This window comes from Lonchura striata, chromosome 11 (genome assembly GCF_046129695.1).
Source record: "Lonchura striata isolate bLonStr1 chromosome 11, bLonStr1.mat, whole genome shotgun sequence".
Classification (NCBI taxonomy): domain Eukaryota; kingdom Metazoa; phylum Chordata; class Aves; order Passeriformes; family Estrildidae; genus Lonchura; species Lonchura striata.
The window spans coordinates 8,169,628-8,175,627 of record NC_134613.1 but is presented as its reverse complement, the minus strand read 5'-3'; the positions used below and the strand labels follow the sequence as shown (position 1 = coordinate 8,175,627).

The following is a 6,000-nucleotide window of genomic DNA, read 5'->3' as shown; positions in this document are numbered from 1 at the left end:
GACAAGGGCAACAGAGTCTGGAATCGTGGCCTTGCATGTTACTATGTGAAAGAACACACAGGTTAGGAAGAGGTTTAAAAGTGAAGGTCAAAATATATAATGCAATCAAGAATAGCCATGGTGTACAAGAAGCTTCTCTTGATGCAGTATTGCAGCCAGGAAATAGGATAATACTGCATGAAGAAAAGAATGAAATGTATAATTATTTATTTTTTTTTAAAGGGAAGATTAAGTTGTATGCCACACAGGGAAAACCACATTGTTGGAAGCTTATCATCATGGTAGTAAAAGGCCAGGAAAAAACCCAAACCAAACAAAAAAGCCAACAAACCAAAACACCCCAAACTGCTCTTTATGTAAATATTATGGCTGTTCACAAGTAACTTGCATGTGCAAAAGTACCTCTAAACCACAAAAAATACTTTAGTCATCACTTCTTTTAATAACATGTTGGACAGTATCTCTTTAGTAACAGATGATAACAGTAACTCATTTGTAAAACTCATAATATTGTCAAGTATTGGCAAGTTGTAAGGCAAATCCTGTGTAGCCTCTATTTTAGTTAACAGAACAGACACTTCTTGTTTGTTTGATAAAGCTGGCACAGCTCAGGGTGACTATTAGGGATGTTGAACTTGTGATGCTTTTAAATCTGTAGGGTGGGTGTATAAAATAATCTTGTTGGGTTTTATATCTATGGACTGCCTTGAACATGCCTACCAAGTGCATTGATACAGGCTGCGTAACTGTGTTGGACTGTAGAACCATGCATTGACCACTGATTTTATTTCAGCTAAATCAGGTGAAATTATTTTAGCTGTATGATTTACAACTGTTGCAGTTTTAGAGAGGCCCCAGTATACATGGCACTAATTCACATAAAGGACCTAAGTTGGAGTAGGTATTTATTTTCTGATATTTGTATCAATATACTGATGTGAAAAGCATTTACACAACTCTTAACAGTGTTAGAACTGTTCGAATGATACAAGCTGTGTAAGGGAAGCCGTGAGTGTCCTTTGCTGCTACAGCAGTTCATTTGCTGCTGGTGTTGAACCCTGGCCTGTGTCAGGAACGCTGTGGCCAGCAGGACAAGGGGTGTGATTCTTCCCCGGTGCTGTTCACTGGTGGGGCCACACCTTGAGATGTGTCCTGTTCGGGGCCCCTCAATTCAGAGAGGACACTGAGGTGCTGGAATGGGTCCAGAGAAGGGTAGTGCTGTGAGGAACAGCTCAGTGCGTTCAGCCTGGAGGAGGCTCAGGGGTGACTTTAGCACTCTTCACAATTCCCTGAAAGGAGGCTGCAGCCAGGTGAGGGTCGCGTTCTTTTCCCACGCAACCAGTAAAAGCACAGGAGGACATAGTCCTAAACTATGCCAGGGGAGGTTTTGGCTGGACATTAGGAAGAATTTCTTCACATAGAAGATGATTAAAGATGGGAACGGGCTGCCTAGGGAGGTGGCGCAGTCACCAGCTCTAGAGACGTCTGGCACTACTCAGTGCCACGGTCTGTTTGACAAGGTGGTGTTTGGTCTTAAGCTGGAACTCGATTATCTCAGTGGTCTTTTCCCACCTAACGGAGTCCGTGGCTCGCAAGCGCCCGGCGCGGCGCTCCGCGGGCGGCGGGGGCTGCTCCGCACACCTGCGGCCGCGCCCTCGCCTTCCCTCGCCCGGCTCCGTCCCTGCCGCGGCTCCGGGGGCTCCGCCGGGCGCGCGCTGCCTGAGGGGAGCCCCGAGCCCCGCCGTGCCCCGCTGGCGGCGTGCCTGGCCCCGTGGGGTCCTTCCCCCCTCCGAGGGGCTGCTCCGGCATTCCTCCTCCTCCTTCCCCCGAGGAGCTGCGGCGCCCTGGCCGCCTCTGTGCCGGGCGGACAGAGCGAGAAGGACGCTACCTCACCGCCTGGGTGAGGGCTGCGGCCGGCGGAGGTGCCTCTCCCTCAGGCCCAGGTGAGGGGGAGCTCCGAGCCCTCAGGTGAAGCGGGCTCTGCTCCCGCCGCTCTCCGGGCACGGGGCGGGAGCCGCGGGTCCCCCAGAGCGGGCCGGGCCGGGCGGAGGGCGGTGGAGCGGCCCGGAGTGATGACGCGCTTCCTGCCCTCCCCGCCGGGGGTCTGCGCCTGGAGTCCGCAGCGGCGGCGGCTGCGGGCGGCGGCGGAGCCGGCGGGAGCGGGCGAGAGGCGAGCGGGGGGAAGGAAGGAAGGAAGCGAGAGAGCGGCGGGGCTTGGGCGCTCCGCAATGCCACAGTAACAGCGTTCCCGGTAGGAGCCCGCGAGGACCCTCGTCCTGCCCCGCCGTTGCACACTGCATAGAGCGTGTGGTCTGTGCGGAGCCGCCGAGAGGGGGAAGACTCGGCGCGGGGCTGAGCGGCGGGAGCGCGGAGCCGCTGGGCTGCCGCGGGGCTCTGGATGCGGGCTGCCTCCGAGCGGCAGCAGCCGCCGCTCGCCGCTCCCTGCTTCGCCCGTGCGGGCTCGCCCGCGGGCAGCGCTGCCTGCCCAACAAGTTGTCGGTTCCAGGGAGCACAGCAACAGCCCGGCCCAGTGCCGTGCGGGCTGAGCTCCGGGAAGGCGAGAGCGGCCTCGGCTCACCTATCGTTCGTCAGGAGCCGGGCCGGCATGAGAGGGAAAGAGCGGTCTGTCGGGATTTCCCTGTGCCGTGGAGGGCTGGAATAGGAAGCAGGTGCTGGGTCGGCCGGCCCCTCGCATCATGCCTGGGACAGCGTGGCGTGGCCGGGTCGGAGCTCTGTTTGCCCGGGGAACGAAGCTGTTCGCTGCTGGGCGCTATTGGCGACCGTGATGTAGATAAAACCTTTTCGCAATACGTGGTGAAGTGACGACCTCCCAAGGACGATCCTGCCGCGTCTGCATATGCGTGGATCGTATCTATCTATGTGTGTTTCTGCCCGCGCCTTCCCACGGGAGGGTGGAACGGCTCGCGTTGGGAGCGGGGCTCAGGGCGGTCCCGGGGGCCCATCCCGGAGCGGAGGGAAGGACGGGGTGGGCCCCGCGCAGCGCACACGGGGTGGGTGGGCGGCTGCTCCGCAGCCCCGCTGTTCTCCGGGCCGGCCTGGGGCGTGCAAGGGTCCCGCGGCTCCGGGCTGCCTGTCCCGGTGAGGCTCCGTGGGCAGGGCTGAGCAAAGCGCAAAGCCTCCCTTCGTGCGAGACGGCGTTGTGTGCTTGCAGCGGGGCTGGCCGCGTCCCGGCTGCGGTTCTGTGTGCCCTGAGACCTCCGTTTCTGCCATGCCCTAGCAGATTCTGTCTCTGCGTGCAGCCTTGCCTTCGGGTGTCTGGAGAGCCCTGGCGCGTTGTCACTGCGTGGGAACACCTCACTGAGAAATGGGCCTCTGCTGGCTTTATGCTCACCTTCTGTAGCACCTTTTTTCTTCTGACCAGCCACTTCAGATTTTTTAGGCTTTACTTTTTGTGTGTTAAAATGCTTCTATGACGTGTAGTTAGAAAGATTGTGGGAATGGTCATTGATTGAAAAAAACCTCTTGTCAGTTTAAACAATTGTCCGCTTCCCTCCAAATATTTTTATTCTGTAGACCTATATTTTGGAACAAAGTTTGAGCCATATTAAATTGCAAGGCAGTTCTGGGTTTGGACGTATGTTACTTAGAAGCGTTGAGGAGTTCTGCATTCTCAGAAGATCCCAAAGGCTATGGAACAATATCCCTCTGATTTAAAAACAAAGAAGCAACATATTTCTGAGATTGCTTTTGCTTATGTAAAACATTACTTATTTGTATGTTTACGGCAGTGTGTTTTAAGTAGGAATGCAACTGCCAGTGTTAATTAAAAATACCTTACAAATTGTAGCATATGAGAAGCTTTCATATCTATATGGTGTAATGGTCAGCCGTACTTCCAACAGAACAGCTTTTAGACAAGTTACCTTTGAGTTTAGTTGGCTGAACTACTATTCCTGCTTTATTTTTCATAATGTGACATTTTCAAGGGAGATTCAAGGTTATCACACAGCTGAGGAGGAAGGGGGAATGTCTCTTGCCTCCAGTGTCTCTTGATTCTTGGAAGTGCATTTCATTTGAGTTTCCTAATGCCTCATTTAACTCACTGGTCACTGCAGAACTAAAGGGTTAAGTGGAATTCTAGCTTATCTATTAGTGTCAAAATTATTGAGCTTATGTAAGATAAGAATACTTATTGTTGCTGGTTGCCAATCTAAGTGGGCTAACTATGGCAAATTTGACTAATATTCAAGTTCTGAATCTCAATATAAAGTTAGATAAAGTCTACAGCCATTTTATATGGGATACTCATTCATTTTACCATTCAGGTTACAGGAGTTTATCCTGAATAATTGTCCTGTGTGTTTTTGGAGTAACATCTGTTGCATGATATCATGTAATGGAATGTGGTACAGCCTAATTTAAGTTGATTTGAAACACTGCCATTGCACTGTAGTAGTGCCTGAGAGGGTGAGAGGTTTTGTGGTGTGTGTGATGGATAGATTGGTTATAAGTAGGCAATATTGAGGAAGATGAACTTGCATTTGAACTGCAAAGGATTAAGTAATTTTACTCTGAGCTTGCTTTGTTTTACAGTTTAACTTAGACTTCTTTTATCGCTTGCCAGCTAATGCAATGGCTGAATTCTACTTATATTAGGAAATCCATCTACAGTTATATTTATAACTTTCATTGCAAAACATCACTACAGTAGAATCTCAGTCTTATTTTGGAGTGGGAAGAGTGGGCTTGAAAGAACTGTCTTGTTGTGACATAGCTTGAACTGCATGAGACATAGACTTTTTGCTGTGAAAACTTTGATTTATTTGGTATTGTTTCTGCAAGATTTGACTGCACATAGCAAGGATGTTCTGATGCATTAATATTTGGATTGTCACGTTATAGGCTTATATGTATGTATCTATTAAATCTGTGCAAATGCAGTCTAGATGGGTTGCAAAAATGGGAGTACTTAGTCACCACATCTAGACAGGAGTTCAAACATCTCACCTCCATTCCTTTTTGTGGCATTGCAGTGTCAGATAACTGTTGGGTTATCGGTATTGTATGCTCATGAAATATGAGCAATACCATTTGTTGAAGTATCCCTACAATCCATAATTTTACCATTGTGGTACTGAAAACACCATTTGAGTTGATTCTCAGCTGCCAGTCCTATCTGACCTTTGGAGATTTTGGTAAGCTGCCAGATATGTAGACATCTTGATATTATTTTTTTTTTTTTTAACATGAAGAGTTTCTTGCTAAGCAGTGTTTTCCAGATTCTGCCTTTGCACCAGGCCCTAATTAGGTAAGAAGTGTGAGTGTCTTCACAGACCACTGTATCAGCTTTCAGAAATTCTTTTCTCCTCCCTGCTTTTGAATCTTTAAAATTTTTGGCAAGTCTGCTTGTGCATGTTTCTACAGACAATAGAATGCTGATGCAAATTGAGAACAGCAAGCAAAATGTTGGGTGTTGTTGCACATGGAGGGAAGCTGTCTTAATAATGCAGTGTTATGTTTCATTTGTTTACTTTTAGATTTTAGTGTTTCAGATGGGGCAAATGGAGATGAAAATTGCAGTTTCAGGTAGTGCTGAAGGATAATGCAGGTTTTTGCTTCCAGGGCTCTGCTTTTGACTACATATGGTTATAAAAATACACAGTAAATTGAACTTCAAAAATTTTGGGGCAAAGGAGATGCAAATGATAAATCAGAGGGTTTTTTCATAGTAGTTTATCTTACAACTTCCAGAGGCTATGTTAAGCAAAATAATCTAGGGTTTTGCAATTCAGTGGATGAGATTATGGTTATGGACATCATGCTGCGTCTTAAGCTCTTTTATACTTGATTTTTATTGTTGTGATTAAGCAGTCTATTCCTTTTACACAAAGAATGCCTTGAAGGTAGCCTGAGCTCCTTAGATGTGTAAGTGCTGATTCACAGCATGTGGTGCAATCCTGGGTCTGATCTGATGTGTTCAGAGTATTGTGCCTTTTGTCTCTGAGTGCAGGGAAGTTCCACCTTTGGAGTGAGACTGGT

At 48.8% G+C, this 6,000-nt stretch overlaps 1 protein-coding gene across 7 annotated transcripts in view; it reads left to right on the top strand.

Annotated features, from left to right (window-relative positions):
* Positions 1-1,832: 1,832 nt before the first annotated feature.
* The window catches only part of TLN2 (talin 2), a 141,919-nt gene continuing 137,751 nt past the window's right edge, over positions 1,833-6,000 (top strand). For 4 of the 7 annotated variants that reach the window (XM_021554184.3, XM_021554186.3, XM_021554181.3 and 1 more), the window contains exon 1: positions 2,066-2,251. The gene's annotated coding sequence lies outside the window, so the exon portion shown is untranslated. Of the gene's footprint in view, positions 1,944-2,065; positions 2,252-2,470; positions 2,881-6,000 lie in introns of those variants that run through there. The other 3 variants (XM_021554180.3, XM_021554185.3, XM_021554179.3) reach the window with 3 other exon arrangements.